Source organism: Pteropus vampyrus, unplaced genomic scaffold (genome assembly GCF_000151845.1).
Source record: "Pteropus vampyrus isolate Shadow unplaced genomic scaffold, Pvam_2.0 Scaffold419, whole genome shotgun sequence".
NCBI classification, from domain to species: Eukaryota; Metazoa; Chordata; class Mammalia; order Chiroptera; family Pteropodidae; genus Pteropus; species Pteropus vampyrus.
The window spans coordinates 666414-682019 of record NW_011889200.1 but is presented as its reverse complement, the minus strand read 5'-3'; the positions used below and the strand labels follow the sequence as shown (position 1 = coordinate 682019).

The window sequence follows — 15606 nt, the reverse complement described above, 5'->3', positions numbered from 1 at the left end:
GAATAATGGAAGGAACACTGAAGTGGAACTCAGGAGATTTTATTCTCTTCTTTGCCTCTACCAGCTTTGTGTCCTTGTACTAGTTAGTCACTAGTCAAATGATAGTATAGAGGTAGGAGGTGGAGGCCAAGTTGGCAGAGACAAAAGTGAACTAGATGAACTCTAATAGCCCTTTCAGCTTAAAATGCTGTGCTTCTTAAATTTTATATTGATTAAAGGAGTAACTATCTCTCTTGGTTGATAATTTATTGGTTAAAATGAAATTACTTTTTAAAGGTTAATAAAAATGAAGAATAAAGACGATAAATTTTTTAAAGTCCTTACATTTCAATTGGCTACCTAAATGCAAGGGTTTGACTTTGTCTCCTACAGATGAGATTCATTTGCATGAATGATTTGAAATTAAAGAGTACTCTTTAAAGAGTTTCTAGATTGCTTTCATCCTATTTCTGTTAAGGATATAAGCTGAATATTTATTTGATAGTTTTAAGAGACAATAAAATTATTTTTGTTGAACTCCTACTATGTGCCAGGCACACTATAAACATTTTACTTATATTTTATTGGGGGACAGTATTGCATGCTAGGAAAAGCACAGGCATTTTGGTCAAGAATGGGAATCAAATTCTAGATTTACCACACAACAGCTTTGTGTCCTTGGTCAGATTATTTAACTTTACTGCATCTTTGTTTCCCCTTCTGTAAGATGGAGATAATATTTACATTGCTGTGATTATTAAGGATAACATAAGTAAAATACCTAGCAGATAATAAACACTCAACTAAGGTTAGTTATGGTAATAGGCTGATAACAAGATGCAAAAAAAAAAAGAAATATATGATTATGCAACTGTCAGTTTGAAGACATGAATCACTGGGAATCTAATTATGGCTGTTTTGCTTCAGGATACTATAGAAATAAAGCCCTAAGTATTGATTATTTAAACTTTCAGAAAGATATTTTGATACTTTAAAAAAAAATTATCTGAGATGGCGACAATAGCAAAGTTTACCATTAGACCAACTAGATAAAAAAGCTAGCTAGTTACTTGAGGTATGGAATCACATTTCTCCTTGAACTGCTAAAGAAACTACTTTTCAACACGGGAAAATCACTTTGCATTTCATTTATGTGTGTTGTTCAATATCTGTTTGCAAAGTTCTGTATTGTTTGTTCATTCCTCAGAAAAATCCTAGGGTTCATTATAATCTCTAGTCAAAAATAATTTATCTTGGGTCTTAGTAGCAGAGGTAGGACTGGGGTTTAAGTGTTGATGAACCCAATATATATTGCTATGAATTACACAAGGGCTGCCAACTGTGGAAAAGCCGGTGCTATCTACTTTGTTTACAAAATCTCTCTTCACCCACTCTCACAGGGCCTGTGCTTGATTTGTTTGTCCTTTGTTGAAGTTTGTGCTGAGCATCCACACTCTCACCTATTAGAATCCTGTGACCATGAAAACCCATTTGTTCCAAGTCAACAGAACTAACTGATTTAGTTCTAGTTTAGAACAGTTCCTCTAACTTTTGTTTATCAGAGAGAAACTCCACTATATAAGAGCAATCAATTAGGGAAATGAGGCTGTTTTTATGTATACTGACATTCACAAAAGGTAGTTGTAGCCTTGCATCACTCCATGCAGTTTACTTCTGTATGGTATTATTTTGGTTGCAAAGTACCCAGAAAAGCCTTATTCACACAGATAAATAATTGCAAATGATAGATGTTTCTTAACAGCTTGTCTTGCGATCTCTATATTTTTCAGTGAAATTAATTGAGAAACCTGGAAGAAAACTAAGAGAACATTTGGTTTCAAAGTTTAATCACTATTCATATGTCTTAACTATGAAAATCAGACATGAAGAAGCCAAAATGTAAAGTAAGCACATCTAAAAGCAGCATTGTCATAATAAGACTAGGTACGCGTTTTTGTTATTGCGCAACTAACTGTTCTACTTTCACCACACAGATGGGACTGAGCTTTGCATGCTGATTGAGCACAGCCCAGGGGTTCAAGTGGTGCAGGTCTTTGCTTGTACAATTTTCCTTGAGTCACATGTACAGGCATGAATTTTTTTGAAAGTCCTTTGTAGAGCTACAACCTTCATAACCCATGACACATTTACAAGAACTTGAAACATATTCAAAGGGATGGCAGAAGCATTATTCCCAAAGGATGTAAGAAAATGAATGAATCAAGCAGTTTAAGTTAATAATTGGGTGGTCTTCAATGGGCTACAGTTTGACAGAGAAAACAGTTGATTCTGTACATTGTCAAAAGTCAGTAGAGCATATTAAGAAGTTGGGCTCTGTCACTTAACTATTTTTAAGATCTTAGGCGAGTTATTTTACTTCTCTAAGTCTCAGTTTTCTCCTATGTAACATGGGCATGATAGTAAACTTGCCTTATAAGGTTGCTGGGATTAAATGAGATAAAATATTTAAGATATCTGGCATACAGAAGGCTACTATAATTTTTTTATTCTAGTTAAGATAGTTAAACGTATTTTAGAAAATGAAAATTGAGTCTTGTGTTTGTCATACATAATTTGAAAATGAATAGCCTAGAGCAGCAATCTCCAATGCTTTTGGCACCACTGACTGGTGCTCCTATGAGAATCTAATGCCTGATGATCTGAGGTGGAGCTGAGGTGGTGATGCTAGCTAGCTAGTGCTGGGGAGCGGCCGCAAATACAGATAAAGCTTTGCTCTCTCACCTGCTGCTCACTTCCTGCTCTGTGGCCAGATTCCTAACAGGCCACAGACTGGTCTATGGCCCAGGGGTTGGGGACCCCTGGCCTAGAGTACTTCAAAGCCCACATTACCTGAAATCCTAAATTTAACTCTTTAGGACTAGGGTGCGTAGAGTGAATTTCTTACAAGAAAATGATCTTTTGACCCACCTGTGTTTGTCATTTTTTTCTCAACTAACTGCTTCTCCAATCTCCTACCAATCTTCTTTCCATTCACAAAAGGCTTCAGGATAGTATTTCACACAGATTTACCACCACCCAATCCCATCTCAACCACCTGACATTTAGTTTTTGTACTGTTTTTTTTTCCCCCCCTAGGATGTTGACTTTGAAAAGAACTTTTTTTTTAGTAGAGTGAGAGGTTCAAAAAAGTATGCGAAGAGAATAAGTGGTATGATTTACCATTCCTAAATCTATTTCCAGACACATCTTTTTGACATCTCCACAGTACTGCATTTGACTGTTGATCACTCCTTTGAAACCCTCTCCCAAGCAGTCTCTTGCTTATTTCACTTCTCTTTTGTTTCATTTCTATTTTATTCATTCATCTAACACCTTTTCTTCCTTGCATTTAAACCAAGGCCCCCAACATATCCCTCCAATAATTAACTGCCACATCCAGTTGATTCTATCACTTTCAATCTTCTCACATATGTCTCCTTTCCCTTTTAACTATTATTACCCTGCTTTCAGTTCCTATTTCTTCTCATGAGAACAAATGCTTACCATTGCTCAAAAGCCCATTACTTATAAATTTTAGATTACATTTCCCAGCATGGCATACAAGACTCTTAATCTAGTTCCAAACTACTTTTGTAGTTTTATATACCTCTTATCTCATGTTGATCCCTAAACTGTTCTCTATCCTTTCCTGTTATTCCTTTGCTTGTACTTCTGCTTTTGCCTATATAGCCTGCATACCCTTTTCTTCCCTCTGCTGGTCAAACTTTACCCGTCCTTCAAAACTCAACAGAAATGCCTCCTTATCTTTGAAGTAGTTCTCAATTCCTTCATTTCCTCTTCCCACTACAGCCCACACCAAAAACAAAATAATCTCTTCTCTTTGTTCTCTTAACACTTCATCTCATAGTTCTTTCTGCATTTTGCTGGTAGTTATTTGTTTATATATTTTACCTTCCTACTGGACCATAATAATTTCAATGTTTTATTAATTTTCATATTGCCCATATGACCTTTGTACTACATGTGCTCTGGAAATGCTTGTCAAGTTGCCTTAAATACCCAAGAATGCCAAAAGGTCATAAGATCTACTAGAAAAGTATCTAATTGAAGGGGATGGAAATTCAATTCATTGAGCATTTTTCAGGGGTCTACTGTATGCTAGATACTGAGCTTCTTGCGTGAATACACAAAATAATTAAGGTAAAGTAGGAGGAATAAGAATGTATAAATACTTCAAGATTGTAAGCTTCTCAATTTTTATAGTGATCACCATCATGGGCCAGTGTATGGGTTTTTAATGGCAAAATGATGTAAGTAACAAATAAATAGTGTTTTTACAGGGAACTTTTCCTGTTCTATTTTTGATGTTTTAAAAACTTGGTTTACATGAGCATTCAATTTATGTCTCCAATTAATATGCTTCCATCGAATATGTTGGTGAATGTGGAATTCTATAACATAAAAACCTGTTTTAAAAAATATAGTTTGATGAGCAAATTGTTTTTCTAACCACATAAAGAACTTCTCCCCACCCCCAGTCCCTGGAAGATGTGTTATCTCACACAGAACACTGTATTTAATCTCTGTTCCCAGGTTTAACTAGAGGAAATAGAGTAAAGTACTAACAACATTTTCTAAGTTATTTTCTGATTATAAAATTAATCATGCTTCTTGCAGTAAACTTAGAAAATAGAGAAAAGTATAAAACTAAAATAAAAACTGCACGATTCCACAGAGGTCACACCATTAATATTTCTTATCTGTTTTTCCGTGTATAGGTATAGTTTTGTATCCTATTTTTATCATGATGATTATTTTTTCATGAGTATTAATGTAGTATTAAGAAAATACATACAATTTAAAGGGAAAAAATGCATAGATATAATCATTTTAGCATTTTGGGGTGTTGTCATTTTCTTCTTTTGTTTTGCATATGTGTTATTTAAAGAATTATATACTGTATATATAGTTTTGTGTCCTGCTTGTTATTGTGAGCATTTCCCATGTAATTAAAAGTAGAAAGAGGATTCTCTTATAAGTTGAAAGTGGTAGTCTTTGGGGGATGGAATTGAGCTGCTCTTCTATTACCAAGCAGAAAGGAAACACAGAAATGATGACTGGGAGGTGTGTGAATTAGAACATTTAAAACAAAAATATACTCCACAGAGCTTTACATAAAAATAGACTTACTAGCCACATATGTGATCTGTTCTAATACATATGCCTATTGTGGCCTTAGTCTTTTGAAAGGTTTGATCACTATTTGTGCTTTAGTTCCTCTTCTCCCATAAAATTCCTATAGGTGATGTCTTTGTTCACACCCAGTTTTTTTGTTGCTTGGTTAGATAGCACCTCATTGACTAAAATGGCTTTTCTTTTTCATGATGGCCACTGAACTGTAAACTACTGTTGGTGTTTTTCCCAAAGTTTACATGATAGGGTACCACAGGATGAATAACTTTTTGTATATGTAAATTTAATTGAAGCATAAATGCATACCAAACAAGTACAGAAATCCTTAGTGTAGAACTCAGTAAATTTTCACAAAGTGAACACACTCGTGTAACCAGCACCTAAATCAAGAAACAGAACAGTACCAGACCCTGCAAGACTACTACCTCGTACTCCAAGATGAAGAATTTTTGAAGCAGCACAATTGTCAACTTTGCCTCTTGAGGGAAAGGCATCTTGCAGTATGTGGTAAAAGACTCTCAGAAAGACTCTCCTTCACTGCATCAGAACTAGTTAACTAGTCACCCACAGAAAGACTCTCCTTCACTGCATCAGAGCTAGTTAACTAGTGATCCTCAGCTTCATACTATAGGGAGTTATTTCCAAGATTAGAGTACATGCACTTTGTTATGCAGTTAGTTACTAAGCCAGTTCAGAGTTGCCGTATTGTGATGTTAACACCCACTTTGGAGCCCTATGGGGCAAAGCAAAGCACAAGGGCTGGTTGTTGTTATTCCATTTCCTGTTCTTTTTCTTTTTTGTCTGTATATATGTCTTTCTATATATTGTAGCATATAGTTACTGCTTGAATTTACCCATAGACTTGTTACAATATTGATTTCTTTCAAAAAGAAAGTTTGGCAAATCATGCCTGACTTGATGGAGGCTGTTAAGAACCTAGTTGTGATTTACTTGGTTTTAATGCTTGAATGCTCAAGTTAGATATAAATCAGTGATTTTCAAAACCCTATTTATTTTTACTTTTTTTGAAAGACAATGGTACTAGAACTCACTTGATATGTGTGTATGTTTGTCTCAAGATACTAATCATTATCATTTCAGATAAAATGTTGAAGTAGCTTAGTTAAATGCTGCCTGCAACTAGAAAGTCTTAGCTTTTAAAAAGAAAATATGCCAAAATATTAACCTTGGTTATTTCTGGGTGGTGGAATTATGGATGGTTATTTTTCTCTTCATTATTATTTTTCTGTATCTTCTGAATTTCCTATAATGAATATCCTTTATACTTATAATCAGAAAAAGCAGTTATTTAAAAATCAAAATAATCTTATCGTTCATAAATACTAAAGAAAGCATTCATAATGTGACTATAGCAACAATAGGAACAAAGCATATATGATAATAGAAATGATTTATAGACTTATGAGAATTTAAAGAATTGCTTTGACCTTTTGACTGTACGTAACCCATATGATTGTTAGAGTGGCCTTTTCTTGTTAACACTAGTTCCTTAACATGTAAATGAGCCTTGAACACTGAGGAACAGACTTTTCTTATTTTAATATGAACTATTTCTCTTCTCTTTACCCTTTGTATAACTATTTGTATTTTTTCTTTTCTCTCCATAAATACATTTTGCACACATACACCTCACTTTTCTTAGTATTTTTGTTTCTTTCCCTCTCTAGCCCCCTTCAATTTCTATTCTTTTCAGTACTTTTAAGATTAGTGCTAAATTTCACACCTTCATATGAAGAATCCAATATATTGGTAGTTTTCACCATGACACACTGGATTCATCTGATGAAAATAGTTTTTGTCATTCTAGAAAACAGGACAAAATTTTAGAATAAAAGCAGAAGAAAATCATGGTGTTCTTATTTTACACTTTATTAATGATATGCAGGGCCAATTGTATAATCTACTCAATCATGCTGGTTTAGAGAGTTTTCTTTACTTATTCAGTTTCCTTGTAATGTTGATCAAAGCTCTACCTCACCTTTTCCATGTGTTTCACCTTAAGGACTCTGCATTTTGTCTTTCTAACCTATGACGATCTGAGAAGTCGTCGTCTTATTTTAATAGCACTTGTAATATTCCTAAAAGTCTTAAGAACATAACTCTGACTTGTGGCTTAGTTAGCCATTAATATATTTCCAAGTTGGTACATCTTTTCTCATTTGAGGATTTCAGCAGTCATTTAGGTGAAGGCTAGAAAAGTATGGTTACATTAAGTGAGATTTTCATTTAGATCAATAACCTATATTTAATATAGTTTCAAAATACTTTGAGTTGTAGGGTGTTTCAAATTCTTGTTTTCCACCACCATCATTTCATTTTGGCAAGAAGACAGAATGTATAAGAGACTGAAACTGGCTGGTGCAAAAGCATTAGTCATCACCCTTGCCTTAGCCCCCTACCTCCAGCCTCCATCCTTTGTGCTGCTTCAGTCTGGCTGATGCCTTTCGATAGAACTAGCAAACAAGACAAGGATATTAACTTACCTTAATTAAAAGCTAACAGATTATCCTTTGATGGTAAGGAAAGCTACATGAATGCAGTATTTTTATTTCAATCTATTGTACCAAAGATGAATGTGTTCCATTTGAAATTGAGAGACAGCGTATTACGATGGAAGGATGGGTGATCTTGAGTCAGACTGCTTGAACAAGTGGTCGCGGGCAAGTGGTTAACCTGAACTTCATTTATATTGTTCATAAAAGAGGGGATAATAAGGCTCATTTTCTACAATGTTATAAATAGTGTTTGACACACAGTGGGCATTAAGTAAATGTTAGTTCTCTTGAATGATTTGCTAACAATTTTATTGCTAAACATAATATTTCTTCTTTCGTTACTATAGCTGTTCGCTACTACATTTTGAAATACGTAATTGTTTTATATGCAGAAGCAGAAAAAAAACGGAGACATCCAAATTACTGGACAGTTTCTGAGAAATTCAGGGAGAAATCACATAATAAGAAACTGAAACTATCTTGTCCTCTTTCTATGCTGTATTTTTTGTTTTAAGCAGCAGCAAAACCTTAAAATCAAAATGTTCAGCTCTAACAATAGAAATGACTTATGGACCTTTTGGTGGCACAGTGGTAAAGAGAGGGGACTTAGAAATCAGATGGTTTTAACTTGAATCCCAACCTATCATGTGACCTTAGCCAAATTAACCTCTTTATAAATTAGTTTTTTTTTTTTAAATCTGTAGAATAGGACATGATAATTGTGCCTACCTCATAGAGTTATTGTGAGGGATAAATTAAATAATATAAAAAGCACTTAGTACACAGCCTGGTTCATTAAAGGATATAGCTTAACCACCTCCTCACCCTCATCTATAGCCCTGTCTTGGAGATTGGCAATGCAGGTTACTGTAAGACTTCTCAGAGCCTCTGATATGTTAAAGAAATACAATTTAACTTTGTTCAATGCATTATTTTCTAAACTTATTTATCCTTAGAACCCCTTTTCTCTCAAAATACTTAACAACCGAAATCTAATTTGGAAAGCACCAATTGCCATGCACTTAATAACTTCTCTCTCTCTCTCATTTTATTACACTGGCCTCATACTTATCTGTATCAAAGTTTGATCAATGTCAAGGAGTGATTAAACCAGTTATCTTACTCTGATAAGAATGTTTTCAACTATGATGACAACCATTTTAGTTATATTTCTTTGTACAAATATGATACCTTTTTATATCAGGTTAATGTGACTTCAAAGTGTAGTGCTACAGGCTAGGTTTTATTTTTATTGGCTTTCAGAAACAACTTATTTGTGAAAGGATAAAAACACAAATGAGACAGGTTTGTGTTTGTTTTTATAATCAGTATATGGGCCTTAGTACAGAGGTTAGCTTTAGCAATCAATACTTCACACAGGGTGAAATTTAATATTTTCAGTTAATAGAATATTCTAATTTATGAATTTTCTATAAGAAATGAGATTAAAATTTCTGCAGAGGCATACCAAACTGTCTTTTTCTCTGATATGGATACCTAATAGAATACTAATTGGACTTTTGTAACTTTTGCGCCCTAAGGTTCTTATAGCCAGGTCAAAATGAATATCCTATCTCTCAATATAATGTTCTTTCTAATTTTAATGATTAATGGAATTTTCAGCCTACTTTCCCTATTAGAAACTATACCTGAAGAGAATGTCCACAAAAAGAGGTTCCAATTTCAACAAAAGTTTGAACACCCCTTTATGACCAGCACTGTGCTAGATGTTGCAGTAGTAGGAGAAGAGTGAGCATGGAGTATCTAAAGATAAACAATGATGTGGTCCTTTTCTTCCATGGAGCTCATATTTTCAGCCTCTATTGAATTTTTTGGCTAATAATATTTTACTCTGGTACTCAAACATCAGTTTAGGTCGGGCTTTTAGATCTACACAAAAATGGGCCTCTCTAGAGTCTGGCAATATTTAAAATACAGAGTATATATCTGTCCCTTCCATACATTCTTGTACTAGTTTTACCTGGTCTGAAAGGTGGAGGGTAAAGCGGCAAGTGGTGGAGGCCATGTCCCAATTTCATTGTAAGTCTAGGCCATGGCTTGGTTTTGTGCTCATATTTTTCCTCTGGATATAGCAACAATTTATTCGGTGGAATTCTCCCCAAGGTCTCACATTGCAGAAAAACAGAACCAATTTATACAAGGACAAAGGAGCACCATAATGTCTCTTATTAATTTTAATTTTTTGTTTTTATACCATTTCTAATGTTCATTTATATGTTTTTTCCCTGAAACCCCTAAATCTCTTGTTTTATCCTGTTATACTACCCAACAAATATCTTTCTGTTTTTAAGCTGCTGCGTATATATCATTAGTCAGTGGTTGCTTCACCTTGCACCATCAAATATTCTTTTCAGATTCTGAACAGCTATGGATATCATTCAATTTATTATCCTAAAGGATTGACTGCATTGATGCTATGGAGTTAACTGATTAGCATTCCGCCAGAAAATATTAATAAATAGCAACAACAAATGTTGAATTTGGTTTGTACAAACCTTACTATCCCCAAATAAAAACTATAATAGAACACTTTAGCATAACAATTTAATACAATTACAGGATACTTGATTAATTAAGTAACATACATACTACAATTTCTATATGACCTTGAATAGCATATCTTATTATTTTCTTTTCCTCAGTATCAGCAGAAATTTAAGGTTGTATAGACTCTTAGCCTTTTCTAACTGCTTTAAGACTTCTCTTTTATGTCCTCTGAACTTCCTCCTAAGTGCCTAAACTACCAGTCTCCTATCGAACCAAAATGAGTGGGTCTTAACTTGAGCTTAGGGCTAAAATGCCATCTGTCCTAGTTCCTGAATGTGTGAAACTTGAAGAGGGATTATTGCCACCCTTAGTGCTTCTCTGACAGTATGGTAATTTAAATGGGATCAGCACTGTGGCAGTATGCGTCACACTAAACTCAAGGTCTATAGAGTAGGATTCACGTTTAACTTTTTTTATCAGTGTATATATGATATGTCCTTGCTGTAGGCAGACATGTCCTGTCAAGATATGCCCTCTTTGAATGTAGGGAGGAAGTGCACTTTAGACTTTGTTCACCACGATCATCTCTGAGGATGAATTTGTTTTCAGATTGAATCAAGATTCAAATTATCACTAAATATGGCATACTTAAAATTTCATTCATCAAACATTTATTTGACGTGTTATGTGCCAGGCATTCCACTAGATGTTGTAGATACAGTGATGAAAGATTCAGTCCCTAACCTGAAGGAGTTATAGTTTAGTGAAACTCAAGTAAATCAGATAACCTCAAGGGAAGTCTGCACTAGACAGTGTAAAAGCTGAATGTCTAACTCAGATGGGCCTGGACCTTATAAAAGGTGGTTGAACTTTATTCTATAAGTGAAATAGAGCTCTTTAAGGGCTTTTAGCAAAGGAATATTTTCTTTTTAGAAAAATTTATCTCATAGCTGTGAGGAGAATGAATTGGAGGGCTAAGATTGGTGACTTGGAAAGCAGTTAGGTAGTTATAGTGATTTAGATGAGAGACAGTGGTGACAGTGGAGATGTATTATAACAGGAAAGGAATGGGCCTGTTTCTGATGTGGCCATTTTTCAAACTTCTCTATGTGAAGTCCTTACTGATAGAAACAAAATAATTCTATTGGCAGAGATTTTCTATGCAGGGTAAAGGATTAGCATTGATCTGGCCAGAGTGATTGGACCACTATGTTAGAGCTCTTTGACCATAACATCGGTCAAACTGATGCAGAACAGGATAAATTTCTCCGAGTGCTGGGAGGAGACTAAGCCCTGCATCGCAAGAAGAGGGTCCTTTGGTGGAGAGTGGAGAAAGAATTCAACACACGCCAAAGTTAGAGTCAAAAGGAAAGTTTATTAGAAAAGGAGTAACACTCCACAGACAGACTGTGGTCTCCTCTCAGAGGCAGAGAGTGGAAGGGACAGTGAGAGGGACCAAGAGAGCCATGGAAAGACAGTGAGTAGGGGGACAGAATAAAGGCACTGAGAGGGACCCTGAGTGTTTAGGGAATTCAGCTTATATGTCATTCTTTAGTCCCTGTGAGTTGTAGTTTAAAAGACTTCATTAACCTATTTCCTTTGATATAGACATACAGTGAGGAAGGGGAAGGGGAAGAGTATGTAGTGTGAAAAGGTAAGAATATGTGGAGCGAAAGGCCTGCTGGCAGTTCCCAGCCTTTAATCCACAGGTTTCCATAGGGAATGACTCTCTTGGCTTCTGTTTCCCCTTCACAGATGTGGAGAATGAATTTTTAGCAATCCCAGCAGAAATATTCCTTTGTTCTGAAGGTGTCCTCTTGGCCTGGCTGCAGAGCTGATCAGCATATTGCAGTCTCTGATTGTGGCTTTATTTACATTTTAATTCTCTTGCCTTTTTCCTACATTAAAACTATAATCAAACTCCAGCCTAATATTTCTAAAAGTATGGGCCATGGATAACATAATCCAAAGAATCTAGGGAACTTGTTAAACTGCAGATTCCCCGGACAGACCCCAGACATACTGAATCAGGGAATAGGGACCCAGGAGTTCAGTGTTTTAACAAGTTTCCCAGGTTATTCTCCTGCATATTAAAGTTTGGAGATCACTGATCTAGCCCAACAATTTTCAAAATATGATCTGGGACCAGTGGCCCCTAAGACTCTTTCAGGGGTCCATGAGGTCAAAACTATTTTCATAATACGTAGACATTATTTGCCATATTCACAGTGTTGACATTCACACAGAGGGTGTAAAAGCAGTGGTCAGAAAAAAACTGCTAGCTCCTGAGCACAAATTAAGACAGAGGTACCAAACTGTACCTCCATGCATTTACAGTAAAAAGAAAATGTCAGTTTTATTTAAGAATGTCCTTGATTAATCGGTAAGAATAATTAATTTTATAAACCTATTATTCATCCTACCCTGTCATATACAATTTTTTTTGTATATTCTGTATGATGAAATGGAAAGTAGGCATAACAGTTCTGTAGCAGACCAAAGTATGATGGTTGGCTGAAGGAAAAGGACTAGTATGACTGAATTGTGAGCTGAATCAACCACTTTCTTCAAACAACTCCTTTTAATTTGAAAGAACTGACGAACAGTGGTCATTCAGACTTGAGTATTTGGAAGACCTTTTCTCAGAAATGAACTAAGTGACCCTGCCAGTTCAAGGAAAAACAAATTTGTTGCTAATGATAAAATTTAAGTGTTCAAGCAAAAATTAGAACTTCAGAAAACTTATCCACCATGTGAGCTTGACAACTGTCTAATACACTAATACTTAGACTTTTCTGATGAGATTGATGATACAATATCAATTTTTTTATTTTTGTATTTTAAAATGAGTCACCATTTGTGAGATCTGCATAAATTAGTGAACCAGTACTTTCCAAATGACCAATGCATTATTATTAAACCATGCATAAATAATACATTCAATATACAAGATAGATCAATGGATTTTCATTTAATGAAGCACAGAGTTCATTGGTATGGTTTCAAATTCTACCTTGTGACTAATGTTTAAGAAACTACAACTTGTCTACTTGTGGTGTAGTGTAAAAGAATATCTACAATTATTTGAAAATTCTATTAAAACACTCCTCATTTTTCTAACTACTTATCTGTGTAAGTAAAGATTTCCTTCATACATTTCAATCAGAAGAGGTCACAATCAATCTAATGCAGAAGCAGATATGAAGATCCAGCTGTCATCTATGAAGTCTGACATTAAAGAGGTTTATACAATTGACAGTGCCACTCTTATTACATTTTTCAAGAAAATAGTTATTTTTAATTAAAATATGTTAATTACATTATTATGTATTTATGGCTTATTTTAAATGAATAAATAAATAGTTTAAAAATTCCTCGATCTTAATTTCTAATATTGTAAATATGAATAGAAATAATCTACATAAACAAAATTTTTTTTGGCATACTCAGTCACCTTAAAGAGTATAAAGAATCCTGAGACCAAAAACTTGGAGAAATGCTGATCTAGCCCTTGGGTTTTTAACAATATGTTAAACATATCACTACTGGAAGTTAGAGTAGTCCAGGCAGGACTAAGGAGTTTTTAACAATAATTCTAAGAATTGTTTACCTGTGAGTTTGACATAGCATCCAGAAATTATGCATCGGTATGTAACCTTTTGAATAGTGTTGCTTCTAATTCCCTAGAGTCTTTAATATGCTGTTTCCTGAGGACTCCATCTACCATAGATTTTTTAGTGCCATATCAGATCTGTGACCTATTCCCTAATGTATTACAGTTGACCTTCCATATCTGTGAGTTCCTTATTCATGGATTTAACCAACCACGTATCGAAAATATTCAAGAAAAAATGTTATGTCATTGCTGATGTGTACTATATAGTTAGCCCTACGATGGTTGTATCTGTACTGAACATGTACAGACTTTCTTTCTTATAATTATTTTCTAAACAATACAGTATAACAACTATTTACATAGCATTTATATTGTATGAGGTATTATGAATAATCTAGAGATGATTTAAAGTATATGGGATGCTGAGTATAGGTTATATTGCAAATACTATACCATTTTATATAAGAGACTGGAGTATCTGCAGATTTTGGAAGGCAGCTATGTTCACCACTATATCACCAACGCACAAGAATTTGCAGATTTTGGTATCCATGAGGGATCCTAGAACCAATCCTCCAGTTATATGAGGGACAGCTGGATTGCCTTCAAAACCTACAGCAGAAGTATTTGGGGATGCAGGGAAGAAAGAAAGGCAACTTCTGTGCTACACATGACTGTATGCCTCTGTTTCATTTGTCAGCTTAAAAAGAATTATAATAAGAAAAGGTGATTTTTGTCATCTTCACTGCCACCAACCCTCCTCCAAAGAGATGATTCGTTGCCATAGAGAATGTTAAGAACCATTGCTCTAGTCAACAGCTAACCCATATCAATTCCTATTTCCTATCCTGAACAGACTAGACTTTAAAGGCTAGTTAAGAGCAAAATGACATATAAACCGGATGTGTAGTACTGATTTGTCTGGTTCCCAGTGAACGACAGACATATATTTCCAATACTTTTTAGAAATCATTTGTATATTTATTTGTTCAGGTATAATTTAACTTTTTTTTTTTCAAGGAAGCTGCTGTGAAGTAGTCAATTTAAGAAACAAATTTGGTTCATCTGTGGCTGAGAATAATCAAAAGGGTGCAAAAAATTGTCAGAAAACAGGAATTTGAAGAAAGAGAGGCTAATCTGGCTTAAAAGTTTAGGTAATTTATTTTGCTGGTTAAATGCCACTTAGGACTGCATTGCTGATGAGCATTGATATCCCTCTCTGAAATACATTGACCTTCCCCAGTTGCCCAAAGAGTGTGGGCTATAGAGTAGAAAACTGAGCCTTTGAAAGCAACTGTGGACAAAATGAATATTCAGAAGTCCACTTGAATTGGTTCCAGATTTTCTAATGGAGGAAATGTTTATTAAAGAAATATGTTGAAATTCTTCACACTTAGATCTTATTCATTCTACATATGAGTGAATTCAGAAGTGCTGACTCCAATGATTTATCAGGATGTTGAGTAGTATTGAATGTGAGCTTAGTTTTAAAAGAGCTACTTTGGCCTTCAATTACCCTTGCTACTTGTAAGTCATTCATTGCGAATACTCTTTTCTAATATTAAAAATGGAATACTGGTTAAAAGTTACTGAATAGCTTTCCTCACCTCGTATTTTGCGTTGGAATGTCAATGTGCTATAAGTATGCCGTCATTATGCTTAGAATATTTAATATATTATAAAATGTTTTAGAATTTGCATTTGACATGTTAATATTTAAATATGGAAGGGGGAAGTCCAGAAGCACAGAACATATTACATGGTTTGCACTTGATAAATATTTGTTCAATGAATGTCTATGTTCACAAATAAATAAGATTAGACCAAAATCAT

General features: G+C 34.7%; 1 protein-coding gene across 2 annotated transcripts in view; it reads left to right on the top strand.

The window, feature by feature from the left end:
* RNF128 (ring finger protein 128, E3 ubiquitin protein ligase) overlaps window positions 1-15606 on the top strand; it is a 98401-nt gene that overhangs the window by 43242 nt on the left and 39553 nt on the right. The window lies entirely within an intron of this gene.